The 20,150-nt window shown below is 37.7% G+C and overlaps 1 non-coding gene and 1 pseudogene across 1 annotated transcript; both read left to right on the top strand.

Moving 5' to 3' along the window:
• LOC103235940 (coiled-coil-helix-coiled-coil-helix domain-containing protein 2 pseudogene) lies at positions 1 to 2,519 on the top strand (annotated as a pseudogene).
• Positions 2,520 to 14,222: 11,703 nt separating this feature from the next.
• On the top strand, positions 14,223 to 14,330 carry LOC119624098 (small nucleolar RNA U13). Its single transcript, XR_005240183.2, has one exon. It is a non-coding gene; the product is annotated as a small nucleolar RNA U13 (small nucleolar RNA).
• Positions 14,331 to 20,150: the final 5,820 nt, after the last annotated feature.

Genomic DNA, 20,150 nt, shown 5'->3' with positions numbered 1-20,150 from the left:
AACAGTATTGATAGCCATTATAGAATGTGTTTTCTGAATAGGTTTGTGGCCAATGAAATTAAAGACCTATTTAAAAATGTGTAAAAATTTTTTAAATCTCTCTTTCCTGCCAGATTTATCCTCAAGGTATCTTAGTCAGTTTAGACTGCAATAGGAGAATTCCATAGACTGGGTAATTTAAACCACACACATTTATTTCTCAGAGTTCTGGAAGCTGGGAAATCTGAGATTAAGGAGATGGATGATCTGTGTCTGGTGAGGGCCCTCCTCCTGGTTTGCAAGTGGCTGCCTTCTTCCTGTGTCCTCACATGGTGAGAAATGGATCTCTTCTCTCTTCCTACTTTTATGAGGGCATTAATCCCATCATGAGGGCCCCATCCCATGACCTAACCTAATTCTAATTAACTCCCAAAGACTCCACCTCCAAATACCATTGCATTGGAGATTAGGGTTTCAACATGTGGATGTGATGGGGGAGGGGGACACAACATTCAGTCCAGAGCAAGGGGCTCACTCTCATTTGATTCAAACTGAACCTCTTAACAAAATAGGATAAATGACTCTAAATCAACTGAAAAGAGAAATGTTATTTTACTCATACACAATATTCATCTAAACAAGCTACAAGCTTTCTACCTAAATTAACCTTCAGGGAGGAGGGATTTGCCTTGCAAATTCTGTCACATATTATGGGGTACTTGTTGACTTCCTTTATATTGAACAATTCGATAGTTTAGGCCAAACTCTAGATTCTTGTCTGTTGGTTTATCTCTTTCAACCACTGTACAAGCATAAGCGGTAGTGTCTCTTGTTTTTCACACTCTTTAGTAAATGGTGTACCTAAAATTGCCAAAACAAAAGGCTAATCAAATACATCTGTGATTTCACCAATGATAAATGTGGCATTAAATTTTTTTTTGGCTTTTCGTCTTCAGCTCTCCTTCTTCTCAGAAACCCCTGGGTTCTTAGATTTTTGCGCATCCAGACGCTAAGCCACCCGCACCGAGGATGCTACTTGGAAGCCAAAGCCGCACCTCCCATATGGCCCCTCTGGCCAGCTGGACACCTCAGATGAGAACTGCACACAGGCCAGCAGCAGCTCCACCGCCAGCAGCAGCACCCTCTCTGCAGTTGGCTCTCCTGCTGCTGCGCCCCGGCTGCAGGTCCGATGCCCAGATGGCAACCCTGGCAGTTGGCGTGGCTGTGGGCTCTGCTGTGGGGCACACACTGGGTCATGCCGTCACTGGAGGCATCCATGGAGGAAGCAATGCTGAGCCTGCAAGGCCCAACATCACTTATCAGGAGCCTCAGGGAACCCAGCCCGCACAGGGACAGGCTTACTTACATGAGACTAAAGCCGTTTTTGGAATATGTGCAGAACCTGAGTGACATAAATCTCTGTAAGAGTTTCGATGAGGTGCTGAAACAGTGCAGACTTGCAAATAAATTGGCCAAAGAAATGGAAAATTGGCTGTTATGACCAAGTTAGTTTAGTATAAAAATATAATTGATAGTGGAGATATAAAGTGTAAAACCATCAGTTAAACTCCTTCTGTGTCATTCATAGCTTCCTTGCTTCAGAATTGAAATGGAAGAATGTGTTCTTACTTTGTAGAATTTCATTAAGATGGTGTATACTTTGGGGCTGGGCAAATGTTTGTGTGGCCTCCTTCTACCAGCTATTATGATTTTATTCTTTGTGGGTTAATTAGAATAAAGTGATTTTCTTCCAAAAATTTTTTTCCTGGAAACATCTTGTCATAATAATCAGAGCATGTGCATTTTCAAAGTTTTTAATACGTTCATCAAACTCCTTCACACTATTTTTGTTGTTGGTTTTTGAGATGAAGTCTCACTCTGTCACCCAGGCTGGAATGCAATGGCATGATCTTGGCTCACTGCAACCTCTGCCTCCCGGGTTCAAGCAATTCTCCCACCTTAGCCTCTTGAGTAGCTGGGACTACAGGCGCACGCCACCACACCTGGCTAATTTTTTGTATTTTTTTAGTAAAGATGGGGTTTCACCATGTTGGCCAGGTTGGTCTCAAACTCCTGACCTCAAGTGATTCACCCACCTCGGTCTTCCAAAGTGCTGGGATTACAGGCGTGAGTCACTGTGCCTGACCTCACTAACTATGAAGTTAAAGAAGCAGTGCTTCAGAGTTAGATGATTTCCAGGCTTACTTCTCATTCATTTACTCACTCAATACATATTTATCGAGTCTACTATGTGTCATTACATACTTTATTCTGGGCTCTGGGAATATAATAGTGACAAAATCCCTTCATATATTTTAGTAGGGAGACAGATGATACATATAATAAATAAGAAATTATATAATGCTTAGAGTGTGATAGAGTAATAAGTGAAAAGTTTAAAAAAAGGTTGATGAAATAATGGAGGAGGGTGTTCAAAATCATCTACATTTGCCTTCAAATGAATCTAAATTGTGATAAACTCATTTGATTTCTTAAGCTTTTGTTTGAATCCCCTCCCTCCTAATAGGAAATTATTCTCTTTCTAGTGGACTATTTTAGTTATTTTTAAATATGATTAATTTTAAGCATTGAACAAAAAAATTTAAATATGTATATTCTTGAAAATTTCTAGACATAAGTTGCTCAAGAAACTTTTGGAGTAATTTTACTGAGAAAATGGACATTGCTATTTATTCAAGGACATAGAACAAGTAACAAAAGTAAGTGTATTGGCATGCTTAGACATACCAGCCTTCCAGTAAACATTGTGAATTTCTTCCCCATTCTATACCAGCCACAGTTAAGGAACAAACAAACAAACAAACAAAAAACTTTTTCTACAAATGGACAGACTAGGGGATAATTTTGAACTTGCTCTTTATGTAACAGTATTCTTTGACTCTCTGTATCTTCATCCAGAAACAAATTTTTACTTACTAGAGAAGTTTCATGGTATTATTTGATTATTCAGTAACTTTTCGAATAACCTGAATGTTGCATGAATGTTCATTTTATGGTGTTAAAATGCCAATTTTTAAAAAATCAAATCAGCACATTCTTTGGTAAAGAACTGAGAAATCTGTTCTCAGAAATCATCATTTCAGGGATTCCACAATTGACAAATATAGTCTTTTAGTTACTAGGTAGGTTATATTTTTGGTGTTCCCTAGGTTTTCCACTGCCTTGGACCTTCTGCAACGATGACAATAATAATAGTTTGTGATTCCACAAAAAACAAATCACTGCCAGTCTTCGGTTGTGGTCTTGTAATTCTGTACGATATGGCTCAATCTGTTGCATCAACCATAAAGGTTACAACACTCACTGGACCTTTGAGGCCAGCTGGTCACTTAGTGGACATTTATTGGGAATTATAGTGATATTTTCTGCTTGAGTGTGTCCAATGTGGATTCTTAGGGATACCTTTGGCCTAGTGCATTCCAAGCAAGTTTCTCCTCCTTGAAAGAATAATCTCCTTAAGTATGTCTCATTTTCTTGTAGCTGATTTTTTTTTTTTCTTTTCTTGACTAGGCTTTCTCTGCCCTAAAAATGTCTAGCTTTAGGGTTTTTTTTTTTTCTTTTTTGTGTTGACATTCTCTAGTTACTTAACTGCTTTTTTTCTATTCCCAAATAACTCTCTGCATTGCTGTCATGGTATTGCACATATAAAAAGAACTTACGAAGTAAGAGACTGATGGAATGACTGCTTTTGTGTATGTATCCCTTTTTGCAGAGGATGAGGTCTTCCTACTATACCATAACTTGACTAGCGATATAATTTCTGTCCTCCTCCTAATTCCTATCCACAACTCTAACTATTAAAATATCAGTTACTTAGATTCAAAATTTTAAATACCTATGAAATGCATCTGTTCCAGGGATTTTGAAAGTCAAGATAGTTGTCTATGCCTTTGTACTCTCCAGGCATGGCCGTGTTCAGAGGCAAAGGATGTGGCAAACATCTCTCTTTGGTTTTTAAAACTAAAACTTTTTAAACAATTTATAGTAAAATCAAATAGAATAAAGTAATGATGAGTTAAAGGATAGGCCAATATCAGAAATAAAATAAATTAGATTAAGCAAGAAATGTAACAACTCTGGAAAACATGAACTTTTCTCACTGTCATCAACACCACCATCAAAAATGTTAAAATGCCTATTTTCACCTGATACCTGGCAGTCTCCCTTCTGGAAGAAAAATAACCTCAATATTTTAAAAAAGTGTGTTTCAATTTTATATATAAATACCTAAAAATCTAGAAGTAGTCATTCCTTGATAGAAATATCAGCTCAAATGTAATAGTCAAAATAGGCCAGATTCAGTCTTCCATGGTATAAGGAAAATCTTAAGTACAATTATGGAATGATAGACTGGAGGGTTCATTAAAATTTCAAGTTCTGTGAAAAACACATGGAACTCATTTTTCTTTAAATCTGATGAGCTGGCATCAGGAGATGATGTCCTTTCTTGGTCGTGTGGTTTTACATCAAGGGTGGGGGTCAAAGGATTTGCCTACAATTTCAGGCTGATTCAAAACCAGAGCCAAGTCCTCCTTGTAATTATGTTTTCCTGTAATAGCTCAAAAGCTCTGCTCCTCATTCAGATTCATACTTTATTAAGGTAAATTGGAAGAGTCTTTGCATCTGTTGGTGCTACTGTATTGAACAGTGAGAAGCTGCCACCCAAGAGAAGCCAGAACTGGTTTTTGTGGTGGAACGAGTGTTGGCCACCATGAGAAACAGAAGTTTTCCATGAATTTGGGTGTTTTAAAATTGGTAGTAGATACTGTTCAAATCTAGAGAGGAAAGTCACAAAAGAATAGGTTATTCGGCAACAACCAAATCTAAAAGTCTTCAACAAAGGCAGCAGAGTAGATCAAATGAGACATTGGCTTACATGGGGGCCACTATCCAGTCCAGGGGACCACAGATAACTTATAAGCACAATATCAGTGATAGCTAGGGTAACAGGTGCAAGCAAAGAAAGTGGCAGAAAAAGATGGACCTAATGGAGAAACTAAACGCCTTACTGTGCGTAATCATAAGAAAGAAACTAAACACCTTACTCTGCCTAATCACAGGAAAGGCACAAGAAAATTCAGAACTTGACAAAGCTCTTCCATGGCACTAGTGGGAGAAAAACATTGCTTCATTCATTTCCTAAAATAAAATTTATATTTGAAGAAAGAAGGCGTTTGGTTAGCACAATATAGCCATTTGTTCCAAAATTTAAAGAATGATTGCAATTTTCTGAAACACATTCTTGCTAAGCTATAATATTCCATTGCTGCCTCTTCATTACTCCACTTTCCATTTAACTTACACTTGATATTACTATGTAATTTATAGCTAGATTTAATGTTGGCTGATTTGTCAATTGTCATTCACTTTATAATAAATGCAAAAGACATTTTAAACACTTGTGAGGTAATCATTATATGTCAGTTACTGTCATTTGCTCTTTATAAGAACCATATCATAAATAGTAGGTTTTAATAAACACCTTGATCATAATGTAAAGACTTTCCATTGCATTGCTCAAACTTTGTGCTATAGATATACCCAGACAGTGAAAGAGTCAACTCCAAGTTAATAAGGTAGTTGTTCATTACTCACTCATAAGATTATTACTCACCCTAAGCAGAATAATGAACAAAGTTGAAATTGATGTAAATCATATGTGTAAGTTTCAGAGCAATGCAGTTATTCACAATATGCTTGGGGAAAATGAGAGATGCCGTTTCCTGGAGCACAGTGTGTTGTGGCCTTCTTTGATTATGGCAGAACAATGAATTACATTTTCTGATTAACATTATACTCTTTACATTGTCTTTTCTTTTCCATTAATTTTGAAGATAGGTCTAATTATTGTGACTGATATAAAAACTCTGAGTGGAAAAAGGTATGGAATAAAAATTGTTACTCTTAAACCTAAGATGTTTGAAGAGTTATGCTAAATGGTATTTATGCTTTTCAGTGCTTATTCTGAATAGAAGTTAATAAATGTGACTTCTTATTAATGTTAAGAAAGAATGAGTAGAGGTTTGCAGTAAAAATATCTAAATTCTTCAACTTATTTGAAATTACCAAGTTGACACATTAGTCTTAGACAATAGCATTTTAACCTTAGAGCAGTAACAAAAAGGTTTACTTCTTTGACCATTGCAGTAATCAATTCACAGGAAACCTGGGAATGAAGTCAAATATTGGAAAATAAATGTTAAATGGTGTGGTGGTTTTATTGATTATTTTTGAACATTTTTAAAATCGACAGACCACAGCTTCTGCAGTTAAAACTTAATAAGGAAGATTGAAATGAGAAGAGAAATGAGAGGGATTCGCTTTCTTGGAGAATTACATGGTCACCTTTTTCACTCACATTGGACATTGTTCAAAACTTTTATTCCTTCACTAAACGACTGTTTTTCTCTTCAATTCACATAACACCAGCAAGCTAGAGACTTACTTCTGTACCTAATGGCTGCAAAGTAGGAGATTTGTAGCCTCTTAATTTCAGCTTTTTCATAAGCTCCAAATTTATATTTCCACAAGCCAGTAGTAATAGAAGCCAGTTCTTCTCTTTGTTAGTCTTTGATGTTACAGGCAACAGATGCTTCAAAGTTTCTTTCATCCATCCATCCATCCATCCATCTATCCATCCATCCATACATCCATCCATCCATCCATCCATCCATCCATCATTTCACCACTTACTATGGACCAGGCACAGTGCAAAATGAATGCTGAAGATACAAAGATAATTAAAGCAAGAGTTTTGTTCATAAATTTTTGTGAGGAGGCTCTTTAATATCCATATTCTGAGATGGCTAAACAAACCAACTACAATGCCTTTTATAATATTTCTTTACTTGACATTTTTTCTTTCTCAACAGACAGCAAGCTTATCAAAACTAAATCAAAGAAACACATTCTAGGAAACTTTAAAAAGATTCCAGTGTGGGTGTTAGGTGTGAATTTAGTTGAAATGAGATATATACTTTTTCATTGTTTTAGACATATGAAGACAACTTTCACCAACTCCTACATGAATTTATTTCATTTTCAGAGTACTGGAAATCAATTTTCCTGCCTTTTACTACAAGGTTTCTTCTATTACCCTACAATAGTGTTCACATTCACATTATTTTTAGAATCATACCAAAGTTCTAGGCACTACAAATGGAATTACATTTTTCCACATTCACAGCAAGGGAAAGGCTTGTGGTCCCACATGAAACTTCTAGGTACTCCTATATACATGGAGGGCAGTGGCCCAGCAGCTTTCAACCACCAGACAATGCTGAGGGGAAAACTATGGGCTATTTTAAATTTAACTCTTATAGATTATCTAACTCTAAAGAGTATGTTTTCTTTTTGTTTTCCCTCAAAATTATGTCATGTTTTGGCCTGTGGATCTGTGTTTGTGTCCATGTAAGGCAGGGTTGATGCAGTAATCCAAACATATTCCATGCTGATGGATGCACTTAGCGGGATTTCAAAACTGATAGGGCTTAAGGAGGCACTAGAATATAGATTAACCTTACGCCTTTAACAAACTTGTTTTTTAAACCAAGGTATAAATACATATAATAAAATGTATAGATCTTAATTATATAGTTCAACCAGTTTTAATAAATGTTTATATTCCAATAAACACATAAAGCATTTCCATTACACTGGAAGGTTGCCCCACATCTCTTTCTGGTTTCTGTTTGCCAGAGACAACCACTATTCTGATTTTTATTCCATAGATTAGTTTGCCTTTTCTTGAACTTTATAGAAATAAAATTGTACAGTAAGTTTCATTTTCAGTCTAGCTTCTTTTTCTGAGCATAATACTTTTTGTATCTATTTATTTGCAAGCATGTATCAATAGCTCATTGTTTTTATTGACAAATAGTATTCCATTACATAAAGATACCACAACATGGTTATTCATACTCCTGTTGATGGACATTTGGTTTCTTTCCATTTTTTTCTCTCATAAAAAAGCTGCAATGAACATAAATGTACACATCTTTTTATGTCCAACATGTTTAATTTTAAATTTAAGCTATATTGAAGAGAGAACATGACAAACTTTAGTCAAGTGGGTGCCTTGAGTAGAATCAGAGTATAAAGAAGCTGGACAAGGATGAATGCAATGTACTCAGTAGGTTCTCTCGGCAGGGGAAACATCAGGACTCACCAACAGCTCTACACAGTAGCGCTCTCACGTCAGCTCCCAGCACTTTCACCAGACTGCTTTGGGAGCTGTCATGGAAGTAAATAGACATCAGGTAGAGACGTACTGTGGAAAGGTATACTTGAAGCCAGACATAACCTGTGTAAAGTCCTGACACAGTTCCCTAAGACAAATTAGTTGAGCTGAGCCCCAACTCTCAGTCTTCTCATCTATAAAATCAATCCCACCTCAATAGGTATAAAAATTAAATGGGATGCACTAGTGAATGTCCATGCTAAATTTAATTTGTACACAATTTCATCAGAGATATGGTAATTTATATATATAAACATACATATACACAAACATATATACACAAAATAAATATACACGCATGTATATATGTGTGTGTGTGTGTATATTAGACAAAATACGTTCAGACTGCAATTTGAGCACTAGTTCCTACTGTATAGACAGTGGGATGATTTAAATTTTAAAAACTTTTTGTCTGTTTTATGTAGGTGATTCTGTGGGTGAGCCCACATAAGGAAAGTTGATGCACTGAATCAAACATACTCCAATGGATAATCCCCCTAATGTCAGTGGCTTAAAAAATAAACTCCAATCACGTTTTTCTGGCTGGTGGTAGGATTAGGAGCTATTCTCCATACGTGCTATATGCCAGCCAAGCAAGCTGTCCTATTGTCAGGCAGATGGAGTTCTGACATCTTCAACCTGTGGGCTTCCAAGTCACACTGGCCATAAACATGCAATTAGCAGATGGAGGAAAAGAGATAGGATCATGTTTTGGGAGATTTTATTTTGGGGAGGACCAAAACAGTACACATCATTTCCATTTTCTTCCCACCAGCTGTAATTGAGTCACTTGGCAATACCTGACTGCAAGGGACGCTGGGAAATATGGTGCCACTGTAACTATAGGAAGAAGAGGGAACAGTTGGTGGTCACTTAGCAACACCTGGCATATAGCAAGCATTCCACAAATGTTAGTTTCCTTCTTTCCTCAATAACTACTCATGGGAGGACTCCCATGGCCTTTTTTCTCAAGAACTATCTTCTTATTCCAAGTAGAGCCCACTAGTCTAGCATCTAAATTGCTCCCTAATCACATAGGAAAACCCCAGGATACATATTGAAAAAGAATCAGTCATATTTTAGACATGGTACAGGAAAGTATAAACATAAGTTGATATCTCTCACCTTACTTAAAACTGAGATTAAAAGAAGCTACTGAAGCTAATTCTGTGCTTCATGACAACCAAAGCAAAGAAGCAAATATGAGCAAAGAGTTTGTAGTAGAACCCCTGAAAATATTAAGATACCCTCCCATGTGATATTTAAATTTTTTAGGTATAAGATACGTCAACAGGCCGGGCGCGGTGGCTCAAGACTGTAATCCCAGCACTTTGGGAGGCCAAGACGGGCGGATCACGAGGTCAGGAGATCGAGACCATCCTGGCTAATCGGTGAAACCCCGTCTCTACTAAAAAATACAAAAAACTAGCCGGGCGAGGTGGCGGGCGCCTGTAGTCCCAGCTACTCGGGAGGCTGAGGCAGGAGAATGGCGTAAACCCGGGAGGCGGAGCTTGCAGTCAGGGGAGATCCGACCACTGCACTCCAGCCTGGGTGACAGAGCGAGACTCTGTCTCAAAAAAAAAAAAAAAAGATACATCAACAAACATTTTTCCATGATGTTTAATTTGATGCATTTTAAGCAAAATTTGAAATAGCAAACCCCTTAAAAATTATTTTGGTTAGCAAAGGCATGGAATCAACCCAAATGCCCATCAATAATATACTGGATAAAGAAAATGTGGTACATATACACAATGGAATACTATGCAGCCATAAAAAGGAATAAGATCATGTCTTTTGCAGGGACATGGATGAAACTGGAAGCCATTATCCTCAGCAAACTAACACAGGAACAGAAAACCACACACTACATGTTCTCACTTATAAGAGAGAGCTGAAAAATGAGAACACATGGACACAGGGAGGGGAACTACACACACTGGGGTCTGTTGAAGGGAGAGCATCAGGATAAATAGCTAATGCATGTGGGGCTTAATACTCAGGTGATGATTTGATAGGTGCAGGAAACCACTATGGCACACGTTTACGTACATAACAGACTTGCACATCCTACACATGTATCCCGGGACTTAAAATTAAATTCAATTAAGTTTGAAAAAATGATTTTGGTGTCTTCACTCTGTTGGCATTGTTAAGCATATGCTTAGCATAGCTGTTGGGTAAATCCAGCATTGATTATAGCTCCTGGGGGAATCAACAACAGTGTTAGCAATGACAAAAGTCAAACATTTTGGAAGGGTAGACAAACTTCAATTTAAACTCTTAGAGGAATTTGTCCTGAAGATTTACATAAAGCACAGTAAAAGTAATAATAATTTACATATTTGTTGGTATTTAACCCAAAACGAAGAGATGTTGAATACTTCTTACTGTGGATGTGTAATGACCGGATGAAAAATACTTCAGAAAATTCTCTTCTCTCCTGATGTCATATTCCTAGCTATCTCAATCCAGAAGTCGTATAGAAGTAGTTAAACCTCTGAGTCAATTATTGTCAGGAGAAAATTTTACATATTCATGATGCCAAAATCTGCATAGTTAGATTTGTTTAATGTGCCTAACATCAAGATAGATAGTATTAAACTCAAAGATTCAACTAAAATGGTCATTGGAGTTTTATTTTGCATCTAACGAACACTTTATGTCCCAGTTCTCCTGGAAATTAAGCATTCTCCAAGGAGATTCTTTTACATTAAAGGTTGGCATTTGGTTAACTCTTAGACTCAGACATTGAAGATCAGGGTCATCTCTCACATTCTGTGAATTAAAAAAAAAAATTCTGATCATCCAAACAAATCTAAGTTTCCTTCTCATAAAAACCTTGACTCTAATTGACAAACCCCATAACTAACACTATGAGTAGGCAGAATGCCCTGGCCAGAGAAGTCAGACCCTTGGTATTTCATAGCAAAGCACTGTCTTCTGCATTGTTGGCCCTGGTATCTAAAGCATCTAGTTTTTCTTCAAATAAAAACCATACATTATTTTTAGGTGGAAGCAGTGAGGCCAGGCATATCTTTCTGCTGTGTAGATCTACTCAAATGCCCAACTGAGATCATTAATATCAAAGGAACATATTTGAAGCCAGGCTTAGTGGTTCACACTTATAATCCCAACACTTTAGGAGGCTGAGGCAGGAGGATGGCTTGAGCTCAGGAGTTCGAGATTAGCCTGGTCAACATGGTAAGACCTCTGTCTCTGTTAAAATTTGTAAAAATTAGCCAGGCGCAGTGGCACGTGCCTGTTGTCCCAGCTACTCAGAAGGCTGAGGTGGGAGGATTGCTTGAGCCCATGTGGTTGAGCCTGCAGTGAATTGTGATATCGTGCTACTCCACTCCAGCCTGGGAGACAAAACAAGACCCTGTCACAAAAAAATAAAATTTTAAATTTAAATTTTTAAACAATTGAAATGACAATTATTCACTCACTTGTAGGCAGCTACGGATTTATCCATATTTCTAGTCATATAACCAGAAATCCATTGCCTCCACAGGCTTTTTATACAACTGAAACTTGCTATTATGCCCTCCTCATATTTTAAAATAATATTATTCTCTGACAATTGATACTACTAATTTTAGAGGGAGAAAGAGAAAATATAGTGAAGGGCAAGTAAGATTTGGGTGCATGCTCCTCCAATCTTTTAGTTATAGATGTAGTTAAAATACCCTCTGTACCTTTCTGCTTCCTGTTTTCCTCCCATCAGTTACCCTCCTCTAATCATGTAACATTTGGTAGTACCTCTAGGGCTTATCTAGATTATTAAAAATATTTTAAAACCTAATATTTTATTGCTGCATAATATTCTTCCGCATCTATGTATCATAATTTCTTTATTCCTATTGTAGTATGTTTACATTTAAAAAAAAAGTATTATCTTTGACTAAATTTCTGACCATTTCCTTAGTAAAGATTCCTAGAAATGGAATTACTACATCAGAAATCACACACATTTTTAGGTTCTAAAATTGATTATCATATTACTTTTCAGAAAATTTGAACAGATGTAAATCTTTATAATATAGCACATGCCCGTGCCTGTCACTGAACCCACAGTAGCATTAAGTAGTATCAGAGTTTGTTTTCTGATAAAGGACCTCTCAGTTTAAGGCCCTCCACTTCTTTTGAATTATTATATAACAAGTAACCTTTCTTCACGCAGGCCCTAACTTCTGTGTAATTAAAAAAAAAAATCAGACATAAATATTTAGAGAATATATATAAATATGTAGTTTCTCATGAAACTTAATAGCCTTTTTTTGTGGAAATAATTGAATTATATTTATTTTGACATCGCAAAAGTATCAAACAGTACAAATAAGTATATGAACACAGTAATTTTTTCATTTTTTATTTTCAAGATAACATAATTCAAAACATCAGTCAAATGAAATGTAAAAAAACAATACCTTCAAGTATGTATGTAATAAGTCCTTTGCCTGAAACTGAAACTCTGTAGATCTTTTTGGTATTGCTACAAAACCTCAAAGTTTGAAGGAAAAAATTCACAGGAAAAGGAGATTCTAACTCAAGATAGTAGCCTGATTACATTGATCTCTGCTGATGGACCGAATGCATTTGTCTTCTGTATTTCTTTGTAACATTTTGAGAGGTGACAATGTGCTAGCAGCCCTCACTCTAGGTGCCTCCTTTGCCTCAGCATCCACTCTCGTGGTGCTAGAGGAGCCCTTCAGCCCACCACTGCACTGTGGGAGCCCCTCTCTGGGCTGGCCGAGGCCAGAGACGGCTCCCTCTGCTCACGGGGAGGTGTGGAGGGAGAGGCACCAGCGGGAACCAGGGTTGCGCTTGGCGCTCACAGGCCAGCATGTGTTACAGCGGGCACAGGTGCGGGCTCGAGCCCCACATGCGGAGGGACCGGCCGTTGCTGCCGGCCCAGAGCAGTGAGGGACTTAGCAACCTGGCCAGCACCTGCACAGGTTGCACAGGGTCCCCCAGCACTGCTGGCCCGCATGCACCTGGCTGGAATTCTCACTGGTCCTCAGCCACCTCCCTGCCAGGCAGGGCTCGGGACCTGCAGCCTGCCATGTCTGAGCCTCCCCCTCGGCAGTGGCCTCCTGCACTGCCAGAGTCTCCCCCTCCAGGGTGGCCTCCCACGCTGCCGCAGCCTCCCTGATGGGCACGACTCCCTGGCACAAGGTCCCATTGACTGCCCAAGAGCTGAGGAGTGCAGGCACAGCTCCGGACTGGCAGGCAGCTCTGCCTGCAGCCCAGGTGCGGGATCTACTAGGTGAAGCCAGCTGGGCTCCTGAGTCTACTGGGGACTTGGAGAACCTTTATGTCTATCTAAGGGATCGTAAATGCACCAATCAGCACTCTGTGTCTAGCTCCAGGTTTGTAAATACACCAATCAGTATTCTGTCTAGCTCAAGGTTTGTAAATACACCAATCAGCACTCTGTCAAAATGGGCCAATCAGCAGGATGTGGGTGGGGCCAGATAAGGGAATAAAAGTGGGCTGCCTCAGCCGGCAGCAACCTGCTGTGGTCCCCTTCACACAGTGGAAGCTTTGCTCTTTCCTTATTTACTATAAATCTTGCTGCTGCTCACTCTTTGGGTCCACGTGGCCTTTGTGAGCTGTAACACTGACCTCAAAGGTCTACAGCTTCACTCCCGAAGTCAACCAGACCATGAACCTACCGGGAAGAAGGAACAACTCCAGACGGGCTGCTTTTAAGAGCTGTAACACTCACCGCGAGGGTCTACAACTTCACTCCTGAAGTGGAGACCACGAACCCACCAGAAGGAAGAAACTGCGGACACATCTGAACATCTGAAGGAAAAAACTCTGGACATACCATCTTTAAGAACTGTAACACTCACCACGAGGGTCCGTGGCTTCATTCTTGAAGTGAAGGAGACCAAGAACCCACCAATTCTGGACATAATTTCACGAAAATGTAAGCAGGTTTTAAAAAAAGGATGCTGTAAAAAGATGTCATGAGACCCTCTTGTGGTTTGTAAGCTAAGCATGATGATTGTGTTTTACACTCATTTGTAAAATGTGCCTTCCTCAAACCTTATTACCGTGTTGGCACATTACCTGTCTGATGTGAGGGAAAAAGGGACATTGGTGGATCAAAAATTCTAAAGAATTCCTAGAGGACTGAAATCAGATAGGATTTATTTGAATACAAAACAAAACCAGAAAAAAAGTAAACAAGCATTAGCAGCATTCATTTTGGGAAATCCTGAAGAAGCTCTGAGTTCAAAATCAAGACGTGAAGAGCAGGTGTGGGCAGTGGGACGATTAGTGGAAATAGATTTAAAACGTGCAGAGACTGACATGGTGGCTGACGCCTGTAATCCCAGCACTTTGGGAGGCCAAGGTGGGTGGATCACAAGGTCAAGAGATCGAGACCATCTTGGCCTACATGGTGAAACCCCATCTCTACTAAAAATACAAAAACTAGCTGGGTGTGGTGGTGCACACCTGTAGTCCAAGTTACTCAGGAGGCTGAGGCAGGAGAATTGCTTGAACCGGGGAAGCAGAGGTTGCAGTGAGCTGAGATTGAGCCACTGCACTCCAGCCTGGGTGACAGAGTAAGACTCTTGTCTCAAAAAAAAAAAAAAAAAAAAAAAAAAAAAATGTGCAGATGCCCCCCACCTGGATGCTCCCACCCCTCCCCAGATGGAGATGTCCATGTAGGATGTAGAGGGGGGAATGCTTTCAGGAGTAATATAATACCTGTAAGTGGAGGAGGGAAGCAGGAGGAAGTGAAGAAGGGAAGCAGGAAGGCAGATGGAGAAGTTGAACTGTGACTCAGTTGCAACAGAGGCCTCAGCCGATTCCACAGGGAGCTCCGAAGCAGTAATGGCCCTTGAGACTTGCCCTGAATTAAGGCAAGGGGTTGAAGTCTTTGTACTAATGGTTGCCCAGTCTTGGGATGTGGGCTGCTCCTGGTAGTGAGTGTAATTTTGGGTGCGGCTATTTCCTTTGGCAATTCCTGCAGAGGAACTCAGCTATGAGCTCTCAGAAAGCAACACTTCCGACAACTGAGCAAATAGGTGACTCAGTCCCAAAGGAAGGATCTGGGTGTTCACCTTGTAGAGTCCATTACCCACTTGAACATTCTTCTGTAAAGAGAATGTGAATCTGTCTGGAGATGTGCTGATGTATGCACCGAGAGAAAAGAAGAGCAGAGCAGAATATTATATTATTTCGGATTTTTAAGTTAAATGCTGAAGACCTCTCAAAAATGGCGGTTTAGCCCAGGAATGAAGTGCATTATAATTTCTACATCCAGAATAAATCTTCTTTCCTTATGCAATTTGACTATCTCATTTGCCTCCACTCTGGGAGAATATGACAGCCTTTATAGCATCCTCATTTTTTCCTAAACAATGTCTAATAATTAAACAACTGTACCAGTCATCCCAAGAAGGAGGACCAAGGGAAAGATTAGAGAACGGGACTAGACTCATAAGTGGCCCAGATATTGCGTCATAATAAATGGATTTAAACCAACTATTATTAATATATTCCAGAAAATATAAATAATTTTATATCAGAGGACAAATATATATAGAAAAGAATAAAATGAAAACTCAAGAACCAAAAACACAATAGCTAAAATTAAGATCTCAGTAGACGGGTTTAACAATAGAATGGTTGCAGTTGAAGAGAGTATTCGTGAAAAGGAATGTAGATTCATAGTAAGTAACTAGATTGAAATACCATGAGAAAAAGGGATAGGCTGCAGAAAAGAACATAAGGTATATAGGAGACTGATAGAAATTTCTTACATGTGTGTAGTTGAAATCCTGAAAGGAAAGGAAGAGAGAGAATAAAGTAGAAGCAATGGTTGAAGAGAAAATCTCTGATAAAATTCTCAAACTGACAAAAGACATAAAGCCATGTATTCAAAAAATGTGCAAATTCCAAGTTGTATTAAATATAAAGAAAATTTCACCAAGATATATCATAGTAAAACCATGAAAACCAAAGACAAAGATATCATCTTAAAATCAGAGGATTAAAGATACATTAGGAGCAACAATAAGGCTGACAATGATTTCTCAACAGTGATGATAGAAACAACTACAGGAATAATAAATGACATCTATCTTTAAAGTACTAAAAGGAAATAACTGCTAACTTCAAATTCTGTTGAGAGGAGTATTCTTCAAAAGTGAAGATGAAATAAAGATATTCCAGACACACGAAAAGTGAGAGAATTTGTCACCATCAGGCCTGCACTTAAAAAAAAAAGGAAGTTCTTTAAGAAGAAGGATAAGGTTCTTGGCAAACTAACACAGGAACAGAAAACAAATACTGCATGTTCTCACTTGTAAGTGGGAGCTAAATAATGAGAACACATGGACACATAGAAGGACAACACACACTCGGGCCTATTGGAGGGTGGAGGATGAGAGGAGGGGGAGGTTCAGGAAAAGTAACTAATGGGTAGTAGGCTTAATACCTGGGTGATTAAGTAATCTGCATAACAAAACCCCATGACACAACTTTACCTATGTAACCAACCTGCACTTACACTACTAAACTTACAATAAAAGTTAAAAAAAGAAAAAGGATAAATAGCTGAGATGGAAACGTGAAAATATAGGAAGCAATGAAGAGCAATGGAAAGTATAAAATATAATACATCTAATATTGACTATACATAGTAATAACAATAATATTAATAATTTCTGGTAGAGTTCAAAATATGTATAGAATAAAGTACACATTATAAAAGATAAACAAGAAATAAATGAATTTAAAGTATTCTAAGGTCTTAATATTGTGTGGTAAGGAGCAAAATTTGCACATTTTAATAAGTCAAGGAGTCACACTGTGCGTCCACTTAGAAGATATTAGATATGTGTAACCAGCACACTTACAGATGAGAAAAATGGAATAATAAAAAATACTTGATGGATTCAAGTGAGGGCAAGAAAAAAAGTTAGGAAAACAGAACAAGAGGGGCAAATAGAAAACAAGAAAAGGGTAGTTATAAACCTGATATATTAGTAGTTATATTATTTATTAATGGACTAACCACTTTAATTAAAGAACAAACAAGAACAAAGATTTCAGACTGGATAAGAAATTTTCTTTAAAATTTTTTCTCTTTTAATTTTTGTGGGTACATAGTAGGTGTGTATATCTACAGAGTACATGAGATATTTTGATACAGGCATACAATGTGTAATAATCACATGAGGGTAAAAGGGCTATCCATCACCTCAAGCATTTATCATTTCTTTGTGTTACAAACATTTCTATTATACTATTTTTTAAATTATACTTTAAGTTTTGGGGTATATGTGCAGACTGCGCAGGTTTGTTATAGAGGTATACACAGGTCATAGTGGTTTGCTGCACCCCTCAACCTGTCACCTACATTAGGTATTTCTCTTAATGCTATCCCTCCCCTAGTCCCTCACTACCTGATAGGCCCCAGTGTGTGATGTTCCCCTCCCTGTGTCCATGTGTTCTCGTTGTTCAACTCCCACTTATGAGTGAGAACATGCGGTGTTTGGTTCTTGTGATAGTTTGCCGAGAAGGATGGTTTCCAGCTTCATCCACGTCCCTACAAAGGACATGAACTCATTCATTTTTATGACTGCATAGTATTCCATGGTGTCTATGTGCCACATTTTCTTTATCCAGTCTATCATTGATGGGCATTTGTGTTGCTTCCATGTCTTTGCTATTGTGAATAGTGCCGCAATAAACATATGGGTGCATGTGTCTTTATAGTAGAATGATTTATGATCCTTTGGGTATATGCCCAGTAATGGGATTGCTGGGTCAAATGGTATTTCTAGTTCTAGGTCCTTGAGGAATTACTACACTGTATTCCACAATAGTTGAACTAATTTACACTCCCACCAACAGTATAAAAGTATTCGTATTTCTCCACATCCTCTCCAGCATCTGTTGTGTCCTGACTTTTTAATGATCGCCCTTCTAACTGGTGTGAGACGGTATCTCATTGTGGTTTTGATTTGCATTTCTCTAATGAACAGTGATGATGAACATTTTTTCATATGTCTGTTGGCTGCATAAATGTCTTCTTTTGAGAAGTGTCTGTTCATGTCCTTTGCCCACTTTTTGATCGGGTTGTTAAGTTATTTGTAGATTCTGGATATTAGTCCTTTGTCAGATGGATAGATTGCAAAGATTTTCTCCCATTCTGTAGGTTGCCTGTTCACTCTGATAGTAGTCTCTTTTGCTGTGCAGAAGCTCTTTAGTTTAATTAGATCCCATTTGTCAATTTTGGCTTTTGTTACCATTGCTTTTGGTGTTTTAGACATGAAGTCTTTGCCCATGTCTATGTCTTGAATTATTTTAAAATGTACAATAAATTATTATTGACTGTAATCACCCTGTTGTGCTAATAAATACTAAATATTATTCGTTCTATCTACCTATACTTTTGTACTCATTAACCATCCCCAATTTACCTCCAAGTCCCCACTACCCTTCCCAGCCTCTTGTAATCATCATTTTACTCTTTATCTTTATGAGCTCAATTGTTTTAATTTTTAGCTTCCACAAAATGAGTGAAAACATGTGAAGTCTGTCTTTCTGTGCCTGGGTTATTTTATCCACTTAATATAATGTCCTCTACCATATTAAGTTCCACCCATGTTGTTGCAAATGACAGTATCTCATTCTTTTTTATGGCTGAATAGTACTCCATTGTGTATATGTACCACATTTTCTTTCCATTTGTTTTTCAGTGGACAATGAGGTTGCTTCCAAATCTTGGCTATTGTGAATAATGCTACAATAAACATGGGAGTACATATATCTCTTCAATATACTGATTTTCTTTCTTTGGAGTATATATCTAGCAGTAGGGTTGCTAGATTATATGGTAGTTCTATTTTTAGTTTTTTGAGGAAGTTCCATACCATTCTCCATAGTGGCTGTACTAATTTACATTCTCCCCAACAGAATACAAGTGTCCCCTTTTCTGGTCAGCATTTGCTATTGCCTATCTTTTGGATAAAAGCCATTTTAACTGGGGTGAGATGATATGTCATTGTAGTTTTGATGTGCATTTATCTCATGATCAATGTTATTGAGAACAAGAAATTATCTCTGAATCTCCAAATCAATGTCAATGCCTTTGTTGTTTACTTTCTGAAATGAAGAGTGTACTTCTTTCCTTTAGAGGTTATAATATGTTCAAAGTTAGTGTTCTCTATCACCAAAATTGATTGCAAAGGTACATCTGTTAATGAAATTAGATTTTATGTATTTCATCTTTGAAAACGTCTTTTTACACTGATAGGTCCTACAAAATATTGATATTAGTCCATGAACATGTGATTTTAATTGAGCACATTAATCATTTGGAAGGCATTTGTGGAATTCTATTAGATTCTTTTGTTGATAGTTGTCTTTTATATTATTTCATTGCATTGCAGATTAAACACTTCCAATTGAAAGTTAGATGGAAGCTCCTTAATTGCTTTAGTTAAATGAATTTCCTGTGTGTTAAATGAATTTTGAAATATACAAATTTCCTTTATACTTGCACTGAGATCTGAAAAACATTGCCAGAACTGTAGTTTGAGCTTGCAAAATATATCTGCTGCAAATTTATGTGAGAATGAAGATCTCACTTCTTGTTTTAACTTTTGACAACATGGGAAGTGCATAAAGCATTCTAGGTGTAACCAAGAAAAATAACTTGGGCCCTAAGAATTTACATTTTATTTACCTAGGTGGCTACTTCTTACTGATAGCACCTGTTAATTGGAAACTTTTATTAATCACAGTAAACCACAATACTATGTTCAATTTAAATTAAGTTAACTTTTGTATTTAATTTTGTTATCTACAACACAATTTACAGAATGGCTCTATAAAACCTTTTTCTCACACATTATTTGTCACAGCTAATTTTTATAGT

The sequence above is a fragment of the Chlorocebus sabaeus genome, chromosome 7, assembly GCF_047675955.1.
Source record: "Chlorocebus sabaeus isolate Y175 chromosome 7, mChlSab1.0.hap1, whole genome shotgun sequence".
Lineage (NCBI taxonomy): Eukaryota > Metazoa > Chordata > Mammalia > Primates > Cercopithecidae > Chlorocebus > Chlorocebus sabaeus.
This window is presented reverse-complemented; position numbering and strand designations above follow the sequence as displayed.